The sequence below is a fragment of the Peromyscus eremicus genome, chromosome X (genome assembly GCF_949786415.1).
Source record: "Peromyscus eremicus chromosome X, PerEre_H2_v1, whole genome shotgun sequence".
In the NCBI taxonomy this organism is placed as follows: Eukaryota; Metazoa; Chordata; class Mammalia; order Rodentia; family Cricetidae; genus Peromyscus; species Peromyscus eremicus.
In genome coordinates, this window is record NC_081439.1 from 15501552 (window position 1) to 15521099 (window position 19548).

At 44.2% G+C, this 19548-nt stretch overlaps 1 protein-coding gene across 1 annotated transcript in view; it reads right to left on the reverse strand.

Annotated features, from left to right (window-relative positions):
• LOC131898843 (protein FAM156A/FAM156B-like) overlaps window positions 1-18679 on the reverse strand; it is a 75528-nt gene extending 56849 nt beyond the window's left edge. Inside the window, exons 1-2 of the mRNA XM_059250073.1 lie at window positions 18578-18679; window positions 13270-13407 (exon numbers count right to left, since the gene is read on the reverse strand). The gene's annotated coding sequence lies outside the window, so the exon portion shown is untranslated. The remainder of the gene's footprint in view (window positions 1-13269; window positions 13408-18577) is intronic.
• Between the last annotated feature and the right edge of the window lie 869 nt (window positions 18680-19548).

The window sequence follows — 19548 nt, forward strand, 5'->3', positions numbered from 1 at the left end:
TATTTCTACTCTCGTTGGAGGTATTATGTTTATGTGTAACTTATTTAGATTGTATGGATAATTAAAAAATACAGATTAATAATTAGTCTTCTATGACAGTCAAACTTATAGTCATGTTAATTTTTCTAGGTATACATAGATATAATTCAATTAAGTAGGTAATCTTCAAACACTTCAAAGACCTACAGAATACAGCATTTAAAATGTTTTAAAAATTTAGACTTTCTGGACAGTGAGACATGTCTGCTCCTGGCAGCACTGATTTACTTCAGAGAGGAGGATGGGCATCGAAGACACTCCATATGGAGTTTATCTTCTTCTTGGAAAAAATATCCTTTGGGAAAGAAACTGTTCTTGCCTGGACTACCTGATCGACTGGACATGCAGGACCCATAGGAAGGTGACCACTAAACTTTGCTTTGCAAAATGGTCCTTCAGGTTCCTGCTTCGCAGAGGAAACTGCCAGCCATTCTACAGGACACAGAAAGAAGTGACTGAAAGATTCTAGACCTGTGGGCTAAAGACAGATGCATGAACTTTACAGAGGAACTGTGGATGATTGTCTAGGCTGCCAGCTGTCTGTCTCTGTCTACTCTCACAAGACTCCCGAATGTTGCTTGTGTCCTTCTCCCATTTCTCAGGTAATATTATATCCTTCTGAGGTCTTTGATGTAGTTGAAGACTAGATAGTTATAATTTCCTTAGTTATGATAAAAGATGAGTTAGATATGAAACCTTAGACTCACAAATATAGGATAGAAAGGATATCTTCTTTAATTTTGCCAAATACAAATAGACTAGATATTATAAAGACTAGATATTGTAATTATAATTCTTGTTTGATAATTGTTTTGTTATATGTAATTTTACTATGTTAAAGTTAAAACCTTCCTTTTTGAAAAAAAGAGAGAAGGGGAAGTGCTGTGGATATTGCTTTGTATGCTGTGAATGTGTTGCTCTGATTGGCTAATAAATAAAGTACTGATTGGCCAGTAGCCAGGCAGGAAATACAGGCAGCACAAAGAGAGAGGAGAAATTTGGGAACAAGAAGGCTGAGTCAGGAGATACCAGCCAGTCACAGAGGAAGCAAGATGTAAAAGTATCAGTAAGCCACGGGCCATGTGGCAACTTACAGATTAATAGAAATGGGTTAATTTAAGATATAAGAACTAGATAACAGTCAGGCGGTGGTGGCACACGCCTTTAATCCCAGCACTCGGGAGGCAGAGCCAGGCGGATCTCTGTGAGTTCGAGGTCAGCCTACCAAGTGAGTCCCAGGAAAGGCGCAAAGCTACACAGAGAAACCCTGTCTCGAAAAACCAAAAAAAAAAAAAAAAAAAAAAAAAAAAAAAAAAAAAAAAAAAAACCTAGATAACAAGAAGCCTGCCACGGCCATATAGTTTATAAGTAATATAAAGTCTCTGTGTGTTTACTTGGGCCTGAGTGGCTGCAGGAGCTGGGTGGACACAGGAAAACTCCAGCTACAGTGGGGCATGCCTGTAATCCCAGCACTCGGGAGGCAGAGGCAGGAGGATCTCTGAGAGTTCAAGGCCAACATGGTCTACACAGTGAGTTCCAGGATAGCCAGGGCTATTACACAGAGAAACCCTGTCTTGAAAAAAAAAAAAGAAAAAGAAAAACAACTGGGAGCCAGGCAATGGTGGCACACAGCTTTAGTCTCAGCTCTTGGAGGCTTTGGCAGGTGGATCTCTGTGAGTTCGAGGCCAGCCTGGTCTACAAAGCAAGTTCCTTGACAGCCAGAACTGAGCAAAGCTGTTTAAAAAAAAAAACAAGAGAAAGAGAAAAGCACTTCTAGAGTCACATGTCTGCGCATGCGCTGTCAGCAGTCAGGCAAAATGCTTAATCACTCATCTTATATAATCTGTGCACAATGTGGTCATGTAATCTGCACAGAGCTGTTTGGGTGGGAGCTCCACCACACAGCTCCTCCCCAAACCCGCCCCTTCAGAGCCTGCCAAACATAGCTCCTCCCCAATCCCGCCCCTTCAAAGCCCACCAAACATAGCTCCTCCCCCATTGAGGCTAAGGATGACACCCACAGGGGATATATAAGCGGACTCAGGGTTCTTCCAGTCTCGTCCCTTTCTCCTCTCTGCAGGGCCAGTGAATCACCAGGGAACACTTCACCCATTAAACCTGGGCTTTCCAACTCGGTCTGATTTGGTTTTTTGCAAAGGTAGAGAGGCCTTCCACAAGCCTACAACTTATCATTTCGAGGTTCCACCGAGGGGGGGGGTTGATTTTTCCCCACTGGCCCAGGGCTACTTGGTGGAAAAACAGACCTCTCCGCCAGACTTAGATCGGCTCTTGGTTGGGTAAGTTGCCCCTAGGAGGGTAAGTTGCCCTAGGAGGCTCAGGGCCTCTTTGTTTTCGGGGTGTCTTGCCAGAAATGTGGCCATGCCAGGCCCCCAACCCTTTCCAGTGCAGAGGGCTGCCTCCACTCCACCTGACCTTTTCCGGTGCAGAGGGCTGCCTCCACTCCACCTGACCCTTTCCGGTGCAGAGGGCTGCCACCACTCCACCTGACCCTTTCCAGTGCAGAGGGCTGTCTCCACTCCACCTGACCCTTTCCAGTGCAGAGGGCTGTCTCCACTCCACCTGACCCTTTCCAGTGCGGAGGGCTGCCTGCGCTCCACCTGACTCTTTCCGGTACAGATGGATGCCTGCGCTCCACCCGACCCTTTCTGGTGCTGTGGCAGGCTGCCTCCGCTCTACCCCGACCCGTTCTGGTGCTGCAGAGGGCTGCCTCCACTCCACCCGACCTGTTCCAGTGCGGAGGGCTGCCTTCACCTCACCCGACCAGTTCCAGAGCAAAGGGCTGCCTTTGTTTCACGGGACCCCTTCTCCAGAAGATGTTCTGTTGAAGGGAATTTCACACACACCCCTGAGTTTTTTTGACCCAAGACTTACCACAGTGGATGCATTGTGTTAGGCTTCGGGTCCAGGCATAGACTTGAGAAAGGGCACTTGCCATTCAAAGCCTGATCCCCAAACACCCTGCTGGGTCTTTTACAAAATTTATTCTAACTGGGGCTACAAAACTGCCCCATGTCCATGGTTTTTGGGTTCTGTGTTCCTGCCCTCCCTACAGTGTCTTATAGCACTGACCTATTCACTGATGGAGACACTGACCCCTCCCCTACTTCCCCCAAACTCTACCTACCCAACCCCCTCCTCCCGGGCTATGAATCTAGGACCAAATTCCTCCTCATACTACTTTTTGTCTTCCTCTCCCCACACTGTTTCCCCATCTCCCAATGCCTCAACCTACACACTGGCCTAACGCCCTCAAATCTTCCCCAGTTTCTTTCTCATACTTGGTGTCACCAGACTCCTGCCTTCCCACCCATTTCATTTCTCAGTCAGCACCAGAAATTACAAAAAAAAATAAAACTGCAAAGGCTGAGGTGATCCCCAAACTCCCCTACAGGAATGGTGAAAATGGCTTTTAAAGTTTTAATGCTCTAGAATGACAGCCGAGTCAACCCGACAGACAAGGCTGCAACAGAATACGCTCCAAGCCCAAGCTTTAGCAGCTGCTCTGAGGCCACCAGGGTCCCCACAAGGGGGACAAGGGAAGTCGGCCACAAGGCTCCATCCTGCCGGAGCTCAGCCCAAGTCAACTCCACCAAAAACTTGCTTCAAATGCGGAAAGCAGGGCCACTGGTCAAGGTATTGCCCTGGCCCCCAGCCACCCGGGAGACCATGCCCTGTTTGCCGACAGCCTGGGCACTTGAAATCTGAATGCCCCCATGCAGGCTCATCCTCCATGCCATGCCATGGAGGTCCAGTGCAGAGGGCTGCAACTGAGAACTCCTAAGCCTGGTGGAGAACTGACGCAGCCTAGACCTGCTGACTCCCATTGCTCTCCCCGAGACTAGGGTGACGCTGCAGGTAACAGGTAAGTCCGTTGACTTTCTTTTGGACATGGGAGCTACCTGCTCTGTTTTGACATCTCACTTAGGTCTTACAGTTCCCTCACCAATTTCTGTCATGGGAGTGGACGGGATTTCTTCCTTCCTACTTAAGACCCTGACACTTCCCTGCATTCTTGCAGGGCGATTCTTCTCACACTCTTTTTTTCTGGTCATACTTGCTTGCCCTGCACCTCTGCTTGGTTGTAATGTTCTCAGCCTTTTTAGGGCCATACTCACCTTGGCCCCCACACTCTACTGAGTATTTCACAGGTCCATTCACAGGAGGCCCTCCAGATATGTCAGCCTCTGCACCAGCTTCAAGGACACCAGCCAGGAGGTTGAGAAGGCCAATGGACTCATCAAACGACCACTCATCAAGCTCTTCATTGAACTCGGAAACAGATGCCTGAGGTCCCCAGGATGACAAGTAACCAGATGTTCTTCCACTCACACCTCCTGCTGAATGTGAGCTCACCAATTCCCGACTCCTCTTCCCCACGTTGCCCCATGCCTGTAGGAAGTAGTCAGACTTGAACTGGTGTCCCTATACCCAAAGAGTCTGGAATGTTTGGGTAGGAGCTCCACCTCACACAGCTCCTCCCCAAACCCACCCTTTCAAAGCCCGCCAAACACAGCTCCTCCCGAATCTTGCCCCTTCAAAGCCCGCCAAACACAGGTCCTCCCCAAACCCGCCCCTTCAAAGCCCACCAGACATAGCTCCTCCCCCAGAGAGGCTCAGGAGCTCCCACAGGGGATACATAAGTGGCATCCCAGAAAACATACTCTGTGGTTCTTCCAGTCTCGTCCCCTTCTTCTCTCTGCGGGGCTGGGGAATCACCTGGGAACGCTTCACCCACTAAACCTGGGCTTTCCAATTTGGTCTGATTCGGTTTGTTGCAAGGTGGAGAGGCCTTCAGGAGGCCTAAAACTTATCACGTAATCTATGCACATGCATAAGTAGCTACATGAGCCCACATATGCATGTGCAAGGTGACCTATTAAAACAGGCTCTACCCACTCCTCTCCCTCTCTCTCTCTCTCACCCACCAGAGGTAGCGTGCACCTCTCCCTCTCCTTCTTTCGCTATATGACTCCGTAACTTTAGCACTAACCAATAAAATTCTGATAGCAGAGTGCTAAACACCATAGTATCATAGCTATCAGCTAAGGATTTGAAATTCTCTTCAGTTGCTTCTTATGTCTAAAATTTGTCTCCTTTGTGAACTTAAAAATTCTTCTGAGCTCCAGGGAGTTGGCTTGAACCCACCCAGAAAGGTCAGATCCACTTCAGTGTGTGGGGTCCAAGCTGTCAGATCCAAGCGGCGCTAGATGATTCCACAGGGCTCAAAACAGCACGAAGACAATCAGCTACCTCAGAATGTCCCACTACCTCAAGAAAAGCCCCTCTCTCAAACCCCAAGAAATTAACCAATGCCCACCAAGTCATCTGGAAGCAGTTACAAGAGACTGGAGCCCCCATCTCTCAGGATCGACTGACCCATGTTCAACTGCTGTTCACACCAATGTTGTATTTTAAAAACAGCAGGAAGGAGTCACACCATACAACAGGGCCTACGTGGGAGGTTTATTGAGGGGAAGCGGGGAGAGAAGGGGCAGAGAAGGGGCAGAGAAGGTGGCAAGGACTGATCCTTGGAGACAAGGAAAAGAAAGAGAAAAAAGACAAGAGGTGGGCAAGGCTGGCCTTTTATAAGGAAATGTAGCAAATGCGCACAGGGGGTGCTCTTAGTGGCTGCAGCTGAGGTCTATCCTGTCAGGACCCTAAGGGTAGGCCAGTACAGATGCCTAAATGCTAACATTCCTCCCTTTTGTTTATTATAGAAAGTGAGGAGTTAGAAAGGGGTAGCAGGTGAGGTGGGAATAAGGGCACCATATGCTCAAGACTGCTTCCTGCTGGCCTGGGGGAGGTAGATCATCTCTGGGGACCTGAGAAAACTAAAGTGCTGGCCATGTCCTGGGGGAGCTGGCTGTTTTACTTCACTGTCCAGGCTCTGTAGAATCGTCCAGCACCACTTGGACCTGGAAAGATGCTGTTCAGATGGATCCAAGTTGACTCCCTGGAGCTCACAAGAAATCATGATGAGGTCACAGCCAAGATGGAGGAGAGCCACGTGGTTGCTGTTAAGAGTTACATGAACATACGCACAGAATTAAACAGGAGTTGAGTGAACAGAAAGGGAGAACCGATGTGTGCTGTGCAAGACGAAGCTGGGTTCTCCATCTGATTCACACGTTGCAGCAAACAGAACATTTAGAGCGGGAGAGCAGACAGACACAAGCAGGTCTTGGAGCAAAAAAGGGGAAGAAAGTGGAGAATTTTTTCTCAGTTCCCCAACTGCCTGGTCCGAAGAATGGTCACTGGGTCACCAAAAGACATCCCAATGGGAGGGAGGAGGTGTATGACACAGTTCCCAAGGATGAGGCAGAGAGAAGGTCCAAACCCCTGAATGTTCTGGCATCCCAGGGATCCAGGGAGGATCAGATTAAGTGGGCACAAGCTGCTCAGTACGCTGTCATGCAAGAACACGAGCCGAGGGCTAAGAGCCCGAGAGAGACACAGTCGCCTGGTACCAGGACCTCGAGAAAAGCCAGAAGGCGAGGGGAGGACTGTGCTCGGGAAACGAAGCCTCACATCTAGGAAAATGGTGAGGCGGGTGGCCCCACCAGAGATCCAATTGCTGGTACTGAATGGGAGGCAAAGCTGTTGGTGAATGAGAAAGCAGATTTGTTGCAGGTGTGAGGGAGGGGGAGCGCAAAAGAGTGAAAGAGTGAAAAGCTGCATTGGAGTAGGGACTGAATAAGAGAAAGCTTGAAAGCAGGGTACCCCCTTCCATCTATCAGATCACCAGCAGAAGTTACAAAGGTCCTGGAAAATACCAGGCAGGATATGGAGTGCTGGTAAGTGGTCATTTACCCAGTCTGACTACAAAGGCAGATAAATTAAGCCCTTATGGTGGTAGGCACATTTTCCGTGAGTGAGGTAGAAAAGGTCCAAGGGCTGGAATCTCTACGAGATTCAGCGAGGACCCACAAGAAGGCACAAGCTGCTCAGTGGACCCTCATCCAAAAAAGCAGAGGCCGATGGACTAGGAGCCCGAGTGAGACACAGTCAGTCGCCTGGTACCAGGAGTTGGAGAAAAACCAGAAGGTGAGGACTGTGCTGGAGAAATGACGCCTCATTCGTGGGAAATGGCCAGAGGTGGAGAAGGGGTGGCTTACCAATCATCGGTGTTAGATGGAGAGTCCCAGCGATCCATTAGGTGGGAAAGTAGGGCTGTGGCGGGCAGACCAGGTTCCAGGGTCCCAGCATGTTTCAGACTGCTGGGAGAGCCTTCCTGGTCAGGGAACCAACGTTGTATTTTAAAAACGGCACAGGAAGGAGTCACACCATACAACAGGGCCCACATAGGAGGTTTACTGAATGGAAGGGAGAGAAGGGGGAGAGAAGGGGGCAGGGATCGGTCCCTGGGGACAAGGAAGGGAAAGAGAAAGGGACTGGAGGTGGGCAAGGCCCGCCTTTTGTAAGGAAATGTAGCAAATACACAAAGAGGGTGCTCTTAGTGACTGCAGCTGAGGTCTATCCTGTCAGGACCCTAAGGGCAGGTCAGCACAGATGCCTAAATGCTAACAGCTGGGAGTTAGAGAAATCACAAGTGTGAATTCTGTTTGGAGTCTTTCTCGGTAGTTCAGGGAGACTTTATCACTACAGTGGGAAACAGAAAGGAAAAATAGGGGGAAAATCTAGTGACAGAAAAGGTCAGATCAGGATGACATTTTCAGTATGAAGCCTTGCAAAAAAGGGACAGTGTTGTGGGTATGTCTCAATGATAAAATGCTCACTTAACATTCTCCATGGACTGGGTTTCATGGGCAGTAGAAACTGTCATGGACTTAGCTACAGAAAAATAAAATTGTATATTCATCTTCAAACCAGAAGCACAATTAAAGAGCAAATCTCAAGGAAAGTAGTCACAACATTTGTGACACCTGGGATTCATTTCTATACTTGCAGCTATTAATTATGTAATACCGTGATATTTTAAAATTCATAAATGATAGTGAGGGTATATACTGGGTATTACCTTTCCTTCAGTATACACCCAAAGTATAAAGAGTCTAGGTTTTTAATACAGTAAGTCTACTTCAAGAAATATATTACAAACAATTCAATACAGTAAAAAATAATACATAAAAATTCATTTTATAGAAAGGACATCTTTGAGAAATGTATAAATGTGCTTTCCTGATTCACATTTCTTTCATGGATTTCCCTACAGATGACACTTCTTTTTGTATTAGAAAGCAGAAAGCTCAACATATATAACATACATGAGCTGTGACATTTAAAGAGTGTATTTGGGGCTGAGGATCATCGAGCACAGTTAGTAGGATGCTTACCTGGCATACACAAAGCTCTAGGCTTGATTCCAAACCACATATGGACTGAGTATGGAGGTTCAGAGCTGTGATCCCAGCACTTAAGAAGTGGAGACAGGAAGATCAGATCATTCTCAGCTACAGTTAGCTTGAGCTGCATAAGAGTCTGAGTCTCTCTCTCTGAGTCTGTCTGTCTGTCTGTCTGTCTCTCTCTCTCTCTCTCTCTCGTTTTTTTGAGACAGAGTTTCTCTGTGTAACAGCCCTGTAGACCAGGCTGGCCTTGAACCCATAGAGATCCACCTGCCTCTGCCCCCTGAGTGCTGGGATTAAAGGTGTGTGCCACCACTGCCTGGCTATCTTTTTTATTAAGGTACATTTTATCACAGTTTCAATTTTCTAAGAAGTGTCTACTCCACATTTTAACAAATATGAGAAATAACAATAGCATGCCATGTAACATTAGCAAGACATACACTAAGAGCCCGTTAGGCTACTATGTAGGCCATCACTTCCTAAAGCAGGTCCTTCTACCATCTACTGATGAATTCTCTTTGAGGGAAAGATGCCATATAGATATGGAGCCAAGCATCAAGAGTCTCAGGACACAGCAAGGAAAAGAGGCATGTTCATCAATGCCCCTGATCTCTTCCACTCTACACTGTCTGTGGCTTTGCAAAATGCTTTCCTGTTGCTAAATACATAGGTGAAGAATTTTCCTTTTACATTTTTAAAGATGTATTTGTATGTGAACATTTTGCCTGAATCTATTTCTATGTGCCATGTGTGTGTCTGGTGCCCATGGAGGTGAGAAGAAGGCAAGGGAGAATCCCCTTAGATTAGAGTTATAGATGGTTGTGAGCCACCATGCAGGTACTAGAACTTGAACCTGGATACTCTTCAAGAGCAAGCAACAAGTGCTGTTAAACACCGAGTCATCTCTCTAGCCACAAAAGATTTAGTTTAATTATAACAACATCTTGATGGCTTAGAATAAGGTGTTAAGTAGAAAGAAAAGTCACATTAGGTAAATGTTCAAATACTAGACTACTATGAAATATTTTATATTTATAAACAAAATTACCAAAAAAAAAAAAATTGGCATGATGACTTAGCAGTTAAGAGCAAGTAATGTTCTTTCAGAGGACCCGAGTTCAGTTCCTAGCACCTATGTTTGGTGGCTTACAACAGCCTGTTACTCCAGCCCCAGGGGATCAAATGCCTCTTACCTCTGTGGACACTTGCACTCATGTGCATATACACATGCACTCACACATACATGCACACATACAATTAAAAATAAATCTTTAAAATGTAGTCTTCTAAAGGTTACTCTGAAGAAATCGTCACTTCTATACATATTAAAGAAAATATACATATTTTGTGAGAGCACAGTTCTGGGCACTTTTTTGCTGTGCTGGGAAAACAATGGTGAGCAAAAAGAAAGCAAATAGAATAGGAATCATGTTTTGTTTTTGGGTTGTCTTTTCTTTTGGTTTTCTGAGAAAGGGTTTCTCTGTGTAACAACAGCCTTGGCTGTCCTAGAACTCGCTCTGTAGACCAGGCTGGCCTCAAACTCAGAGATCCCCTGCCTCGGCCTTCTAAGTGCTGGGATTAAAGGCATGCGCCACCACGCCCAGCTGGAGCAATGTTTTATGTAGAAAAATATTCATACCTTTTCAAACGATTATTTGGTTAAGGTGATTTATGTTGCCGGGCGGTGGTGGCGCACGCCTTTAATCCCAGCACTTGGGAGGCAGAGGCAGGCGGATCTTTGTGAGTTCGAGGCCAGCCTGGTCTACAGAGCGAGTTCCAGGAAAGGCGCAAATCTACACAGAGAAACCCTGTCTCGAAAAACCAAAAAAAAAAAAAAAAAAAGGTGATTTATGTTAAATAAGAGATTGGGTAATACATGTGTCAGGTCCCAACCCCCAATAATGGCAATCTGGGCTCAGCATCTTCAGAAACCTTGTAAAGTGAGTTTGTGCTTGCCAGGAAAATCCACTGCTTTCTTATCTGCTCCTCCAGTTCCCCAACCTCTGAAAAGGACATCTAGTTCTCCATTAAGTCAAACAAGCCTCCAACAGACCAGAGCCCCAAGCTGGTCCGCAGGCTGTCTCAGCTAACCTGCCATTCTCCCAAACAATATAACCCCTTAGAACTGGCAGGCCTCTCCCACCAGTTTTGCGATCTCCTCTGCTCTCAGAGCCCTGGCAATTGCCAGTCTGCTCATCTCTGTCTAAGAGAGGTAGCCATGGCAGATTTCCCCCAGATGCCTTTGGCTAGTCACTCTTATCTATAACCAAACCTTCCCCACTAACCATGAGTAGCCAACTTGGTGGTTTCTTTACTGAGCCCCTAGCTTAAAACATGTATATGAAGTTTACTGTGATGATCCTGCATATGTGTGTATGAAAGAAAACTGCAAAGAAGCTGTGTCTGCAGAGACTCATTGCTAAAGAACTGTGGAGAGATTGGGATGTTGCAGGTCCAGAGGCTACTTACCTTATCTTTGGTTAGTTCCAGCCCTAAGGAGGAATAGCCATTCCTTGCCCACGTCTATGTTAGAATACCTTGTGACTCATAGAAGCCTTTGGAATCTATTAACTTAGCAGAGCACTAGCTTCCAGCTACCCAAAAGCCTGTCAGCTAGCATCTTGGGCCTATAGGAAAACTTCTCTCATCTCAGCGTACCTGTCTCTTTGATGTATCCTCCAATGGATTTTAAACTTGCCCTGATTCACGACTTTCTTTATTCTCTAAAACTATAAAACTCCATGAAACTGCTTCCACGTGGGAACATGGAATTTGGAGTAACCTAAATCTGGGTCCCTGGGCCATGGTCATTCAAATGGCTCCAAAATAAACTATCTCTTATTTCCTTTAAGATGGAGAGCTATGGTTTTTTGAGTTGACATAGATATATGTAAGAAGATGTTAAACACACCAAGGCAGACATGGATCACAGTATGTTTAAAATGTACCTTTATGGAGGATAAAACCCACAAGGCAATTATCATAAATATAAGTAATGATGACCACAGGGTGATAAGACTGTGGTAAGAACTATTTTTATTATACTTTACAGAACTTTTAAGACCAAAAATTGAATTTAGTCTTTATTGCAAAAACGTACCCAAAAAAGTCCATAAGTCCCAGGGTCAGTAAGAGAAACTGACCAGACCTTTCAGAGGAGAAGAAACACTAAGAAGCCTGGGTGCCTAGAATGCCCCACAGGAGAAACTGCAACTTAAAAATCAGAGCATTCCAAATTCACAGACCCTGAACTGTTGGGGGGAACCTCCAGAACTCAGCAAATCAATCCCATAATCCCAGCAGACAAAAATTCCAAATCCATTTTTTTCAAGCACGAAGGGCAGGGGAAACTATGTGCAGGCTCACATCCTAGAGCAATACTGGCACCTATTGATCAAAACACCCAATTCGCACGCTTAAGAAGAAATGCTTCCCTTAAACTGGCTTCCAGCTGGAATCACTGAAAATGACGTGGCAAGAAAATGGCAGGATGACCGAAACCTTTCCAAAAACGCTCTCATTTTGCCAGGTGGACCCAGAAAATGACCCCCAGCACGAAAACCTTCTCTGCTGCGGCCCTCAGAACCAAAGAAACAGGAAGTTCTTGATTCCCCTCCCCAGAAGAACTCAGCTGTCCCTACCCAAGAATGAGCAGGCTCTGAGCCTGTGCAGAAACAGTCAGTGAGGTCTCCAGCAGGCTCTGAGTCTCTGTGGAGATAGCCAGTGAGATCTCCACAACTCTCCCTCTTGGGGCCCACCAAGACATACCTTCCCAACATCATAGCTGCCTCTAGACTAATGGATGGGACTGCTCATCTCCAAAACAGCTGCCCTACCCACCAACAAACACCTGTCCTTTGGACACTACACCCACTCCAGCCAGCCTTGGAACTCATTCCTCTGGAGGAGCACTCACCGACTTTCTCTTAATCCTCACACTAACTACCCACCACAGAGCCAAGGACACAGAACAGGCGGCCACTGGACTCTCCTCCTCAAAAGCCTTCTGGCTTCTCCTTACTATGCCCATCCTTTAGCATGCCCTAGGCGGCAAGAAAGCTTTTGCCTTTCTGTCACAGACAATAATGGACAGGTGCTCTGGATGTACCTGAGCTCCTGGACAGAGATAAGAAAACCATGCTCTTTCTGAATTATTTACCTCTATTCCCTGCATAACAGGAAAAAAAAGCTTGTACCAAAACAAGCTTCCATTTTAAGCACTATCATAGGCAGACATGGTTTTCTGAAAGGCAGGTCTTGGACCCCAGAGAATTTCCTTTCCATCCCATCTGTCTGTCTGTCTCTAAGCCAGTTTGCCCTCGGTTTTAAAAAAGAGAAAAACTGGAGTGAGCAACCTGCAGGGGGAGACCTGGTACTTCAGGCCAGGAACTGAAGATGCCATTTGTCTCCAAGGAAGCTGACATTGATAACCCAGTGTCTCATTGGCTGCATAGGGCCCTTTCATTCTTTCTTCCTGCCTGGCATGGTCTATCAGCAACACGAAAAACTATAGAAACTTGAGTTTTTATTTCAAAGTAGTAAGATTTTCATGACAAAACTTTACCAAATAGCACATCATACCTTCCCCTATACTTAACTAGCACTGGCATATGAAGTTGTGTTGTTTTGTTACAGACCCTTGTTGAAAGCAGAAAGGCTGCTAGCTGGGGTGAAGACAGAGACCAGCAGGAAGAGGAAGGCAATGGTGAAGGGAGTGGGCCAAGGATCAACACAAAGTAGTACAAAATGCCATAATAAAACCTGTTACTCATTTTTAAAAACTAACAACCCTTGGTTTCCACTTTGAAGAATCAAAGGAACTCTGTATTCCCCCTAAAATCATGACTCTAGAATTGATGGTCTTAGATATTATAAAACCACATGGCTAAGACTGAGTACTTACTTGGAGGAATCAAAGCCTTCAAACTGCAGGATACAGAAACACCAGACCACATAGCTGAACTTTCCTTTTCACAGTGGTGCTCAAGACCTTGTGTTCTCTGTGCTTGTCTGAAATCTTAGTTTCGAAGGGATGCTCAACCTGTCCAAGCCAAGGTACCACAATATTAATGAGAAAAATAATAATTGATTTCTACTTAGTTTATTCAGCTGAAGCACACCAATGATGATGGTGAGACCGCTAACTCCACAGCTAAAGCGGATTGGAATTCCTCTGGAGCAGTGGTTCTCAGCCTTCCTAATGCTGCAAACCTTTAATACAGTTCCTCATGCTGTGGTGACCCCAACCACAAAATTATTTTCATTGCTATTTCATAACTGCATTTTCGCTACTGCTATGAATCCTAATGTAAATATCTGTCTGATATGCAGGATATCAGATAGGCAACCCCTGCGAAAGGGTCACTCAAACCCAGGGGTTGAGAACCACTGCTTTGGAGCAAGGAGAAGTCCACATGAGTGTGGTCAGCCCCAGAGAAATTGGACTTTACTCAAGAATCTTATGCTCAAACAAAGTAAAGGCTGAAAGGCCTGATGCCAGCCAGAGGAGGAACTTGTCTCCCAGGGATGGATTTCACATGGTTCTGACAACAGACTGCCCTGGAAGAGAGATGGAATCTAAGCTGATGATGTGCCAAAGATGAGTGAGACCACCTCTTAACCAGGACTGCAGTTAACACATATACCTCTTGCCCTCTTTATAAACCTAAATCTCATGCCAGCACCCAGAAGATGGACTTGGGAGGAAGGGTGTCAACAGAGCTGTCCCTCTTCCCAGTGTGCCCACATAGACTAAATGTCTTTTCTCTGCTTTTCACTATTTACTTGTCTCTTTCATTAGCCTACTAAGCATAGCTTGTTATGGCTGTCAGGGTCCAGGCTGTGACCCTAACACCAGTAACACTAAGCTCCAAATACCAACAGGTGAGTTAGACAGCTATGGTTTCCAGAATGATCCTGGGGAAAGAACCCTCTTCTTTACTGCTATGTATTTACTTATGCTGTAGGGTTTGGTTTTTTGAGATGAACCCATGCCTTTGCATGTTCAGTGTACTCATTTTAAAATATTTGGATATGTAATCTTTGTAAAGAAGTAAATGAGTCTCTATTTAAAATGTCATGACTATTGACATACAAAAATCTAAGAAAGGGGCTGGAGAGATGGCTCAGCAGTTAAGAGCACTGGCTGCTCTTCAAGAGGACCTGGGTTCAATTCCCAGCACCCACACAGCAGCTCACAACTGTCTGTATCTCTACTTCCAGAGGATCCAATACCCTCACACACACAAATAGACAGACAGACAGACATGTAAGGAAAACACCAATGCGCATAAAATAAAACCAAATAATTTTTTAAAATCTAAGAAAAAATACTAGAACTTAAGTGGATTTAACAAGTTACATAGTACTTGTTATACTCAACAGCTTTTATATATTAGTAACAAACAAGAAAATTAAAACTTTAAACTCAGTTTCTAGTACTGTGATGGTTAGTTTTAACTGTCAACTTACCATAGTCTACAATCAATCACCTGGGAAGAGACTCTCAATGAGGGATTATCTAGATCAGGTTGAGTGAACACATCTATAGGAAATTGTCTTGACTGTTAATTGACATGGGAAGACCCAGCCCACTGTAAGCAGCACCATTCCCTAGCCAGAGCAAGCAAGGATCCATGTTTGTTCTCCATGTATTTGACTGTGGATGTTTTAACTTCCTCCTTGGACTTCCCTACAATAATGAACTGTAACCTAAAATTGTTAACCAAATAAGTCCCTTCTTCCCTAAGTTGCTTTTAGTCAGGGTTCTCTTTTGAAGAAGCAATGAAGTCACCTTGTCAAAGGACAGAGAAAGCAGGTGGAACCCTGAAGCCCTGGGGAATTGGAGAACAACACTGACTAATGAAGTCACTACTCTCATCTGCATATCCTCTCAGCTCTCCCTTTAATAGCAAAAGCATCCCTCAATCACCCCCCACAGGCCTCTCCAACAGCTAATTTGGCCCTTCCATCTACTCTGAGGAAGAGGCCTATTCCACAGTGGCCACCTCTGCTGGTAGGGAGCTAAAAACAATGTGCATGCTTGGGCGAGTTACTGAACCAGAATTGGACAGGTCTGACACTTTGGAGAAGGGAAAGAGAAAGACAAAAGTAAGGAGATTATTTAAGAACATCTAATTGGGACATCCTCTCAAAATTCAACAAGTACTTATGGGTGGGCATTCCTATACAATTACTGTGGGTTTTCTTTTTAGTGGGGGGATTAGGCAGAGTAAGTAGAAACTCAAAAGAAGAAAAAAGACAAAAATAAGTGACAAGAGAGGTAAATCAGAGGGGATGTTTTCAGCTTTCTACCAAAGACTAAATCCTTGAAAACAAGGCATGAGTGAATGCTAAGTGATCAGTGGCGCTCTGCTTACAAAGTCTAAACACTGAATTTATCCCAGCATTGGGGCAAAAATCAATAAATTTGGTTACAGAAAAAAAAATTATACATCTGAAAATGACAAACATAACTGCAAAGTTTAAAAAAAGTCAAGGATTTACAGTTCAGTGTTCGCTTCAGCAGCACCTATCTTAAAACCAGAGTAATCCAGAAACACATGGATGGTCCCTATGCATAAGAAGACATCCAAATTTGTGCAACATCCTATATTTTTTTTTAAATCAACCTTACCACCTGGGGAAAAAGCTTGTTTAAATTGACATAGTTCACATTTAAAAAAAAAAAAAGAGAGAAGAATTTGCAATGCAGATGACAGATGGTAACTAATTTCTATACCTGCAACTATTAAAATCAATAAAATAACTACCTTTAAAAATTAGGGTTTGGGCTATAGCTTAGTGGTAGAGCATTTGCCTAGCATGTATGAGGTCCTAGGTTCAATGCACAGTACCACAACAATAACAATTATTATTAATATATAATATTTATATTTAATAATTAAATGCTACTAAACTAAATTTTATTAGTCACATATAAGCATAAATATCCAATATTTTAAAGTCAAAATAATTTAATAAATATCTAATAAATTAATATTTAACATAATTATACAAGATAATGGCTACTATTTAAATGTTAGTTTATAATATTTATAATAATTTATTATATATAATATTTATAATAATTTGCTATTATAAATCATAGTAAAGGCATGGTAAACAAGAATCCTCATAGAATGAGTATTGAAACTTTCTTCCAAGAGTGAATGAACTAATAAATCTACTTCCAAAAATGCAAATTCTGGATAATTGGGAGATGTTGGAATAATATGTCAGTACAAAAATATTCTTTTCACTTTCTGGAGGAATTATCTTTAAGAAATATACTGATATGTTTTCCCCTGACACTACACCCCTAATCATAGCACTTGAGGATGTGGAGACAGGAGGATCAGGAGCTAAGGTCATCCTCAGCTAGACTAGCCATTTCAACGCTACTCTGGGCTAAAGAACCTGCTCAAAGAAAAAAAAGTCAAAATCAAAACAGTATCCATGACTACTAGGGCACAGGCTAAAAACCTGTTGGCCTATGCGGGCGACCACCCCCTGAAGCAGGCTCTGTCACCACTCTTAGTTTATGGAAACTGTGGTACACAGGTATAGAGATGGTAACCAAGGGTATCAAGATGAGTAAAGAGTACCAATATTTGCCAACATACCTGGTCCATCACTGTCTAATCACTTGCCTGCTTTGTAAAATGCTTTGCTGATTAAATACAAGGATGATAATAGACATGCTAGGCAAGCAGCCTACTATGGAGCAGTATCTTCAACTCTCCTGATTTTTTTTTTTTTTTTTTTAATTTCAGGACAGAGTCTCACTAAACAGTCCTAGCTAGCCTTCAACTCATTCTGTAGCACAGGCAGACTTTGAATTGCAACCCTTCCTACCTCAGGCTTCCCAGTAGCTATATTACAGGCCTGTACTACCAAGCCTGAACCACCAGGCCTGCTCCTACTCAGTCATGTTGTGTGTATAGAAAATGGTACCCTGGCCAGGCAGTGGTGGTGCATGCCTTTAATCCCAGCACTCGAGAGGCAGAGCCAGATGGATCTCTATGAGTTTGAGGCCAACCTGGCTTACAGAGCAAGATCCAGGACAGGCACCAAAACTACACAGAGAAACCCTGTCTCAAAAAAACAAAAAGAAAAAAAGAAAAAGAAAATGGTGCCCTGAAGAACTCAGGCACTTACTTAGTCATCTGTTCAAGAGATACCAATGTTGAGAATATACAGCTAGCCACTGTTCTGATGATGGTGAGCTGAACTATAATGGTGAGCAAGCAGAAAGGAAAGCAACTATGGTACAACCCTTAGGTACAATACTTTATGATGCATGCCACTGATATAAGTGGGAAATTGGTTATTAGATGATTTTGTCACATTTGGAAAAAGTGTTCAAGTCTTAAAATGATTCATTTTTATCACTTTTTAATTATATGTGTCTGTCTGTGTATGTGGGTCCAGATGCTCAGTGAGACCAGAGGTGTCTGATCCCCTAGAGCCAAGGCAGGTGCTGCAAAGGGTCTTCTGTAAGAGCAGTACTAGCTTCTAACTGCTGAGTTGTCTCTCTACCCTCTCTGTCTTTTTCAAATCTTTAAATAACACATAGTAATTATACATGTCAGAGGGGTTCAATGTGATTTTTTTAAAGTTGTTAAAAGCAATAACGCGAATACTCATCTCTGCGTGTTTAAAATATACCCATATGGATTAAAAGAAAAAAAAAACCTGAATCAGCAATCATAAACTATAAATAGTAAGCACTGGGTGACAGTGAGTAAGAACTGTTATCATTAATACTCAATACAAACAGTTAAATGAAAGAACAAGGATGCTTACAAAGATCCTTAAATATGACAAGTTAAAGAGAACGAATTTTGGAGAAGCCAAAATACAAGTAGCTTGGGTGTCTAGGCTGCCAACAGAAAAAAAAAAAAAAAAAAAGGCGCCAATTTGAACAGCAAAGATTCCTCCACTGGCAAGCAAAAAGCAAGTCAAAAAAAAAAGGACCTAGTAGAGGAAGCATAATTTAGAAAACCTTTTTTTTTTTTAAGCACAAAGGGCGGGGTGGAGCAGGAAGGGTTACAATATCGCGTTTACACTGCCATCTAGCGGCCTCCGAAACTGAGACTCACCCACACAGGACTGAAATTTTTCCGCTGTTTTTCAGTCAAGAGCTGTAGAAATGAAGGCTGGGGAAGGTAAGCGGAATGGGGAAGACCACCGAAGTCTCTCGTACTTACCTAAGAGAGAGCGGCGAACCGTCTCCGCGACGAAAGCCTGTACGCCCATCCTCGCCCTAGCGAAACGTCAGCAGAAGTCCCTCCCTCACCGGAAGGAAGCTGTCAGGCGTGGTCTAGGATTGGCTGATTCCGAGCTTGCGCAGTGATGCCAGTGAGGTCGCTGCCAGTCTCCCTAAGAGTTGCCCGGATGTTTCTTTGAATCTTTTACCTATAGGACAAAGCATAGCGCTAGAGACAGCCGGGGTCGCCCCATGTTCAAGCCCAGATCCCGGTCTCCAGGACGCGCTTCTCCCACTCAGCCTTGCTTTGAATAACTGTCTTCCTCGCAGCCCTCACCCTTCTGTGCATAGTCTTTTGGGATGATTTTACCTGTACCCTAAAAACACTGAAAAAAAAAATCACATCCTATACCAAAAGAAAGTATATTTGTACACAAATGATCTGAATTTTTTTCTTTTTCTTTCGTTTTTGTTTGTATGTTTTTTGTGCGTGTTTGAGCCAGGGTCTCCTGTAATCCCAGCTGGTCCCAAACTTGCTATTTCACCAAGGCCAGATTTGAACTCCTGATCCTCATGCTTTCACCTCCAGAATGCTGGGATTACAGGCAGTGCAGCACCAAGTTTGGCAATGGGAATGAATTCTTACTGACAGTTGCTTTAGCATCAGGACTTTTGTTTGGATGTGCAGTTTATTAGTTTTTACTTCTCATAGGGTTTTATAATGGAGAAGCCAACCTTAAGGTCTGGGCTCAGGAGAACTTTTCTTCCAGTCATTACTATTCCTGCCTTTGTTATTTTCCTGGAGTAAAGTCCCTTTGTTCTCTGAGCAGGCTGTTTCCTTAACAGTAATGACTAGAAGCCAGATGGAGTAGCATCCAGGCAGCAGAGATCCATGCCGGGCCTAGTAACTCTTCCTTGCACTATACTTTTGTTCTCCGAAGTTTCTTTTATTTAAACAAAGAGTATTGTGGT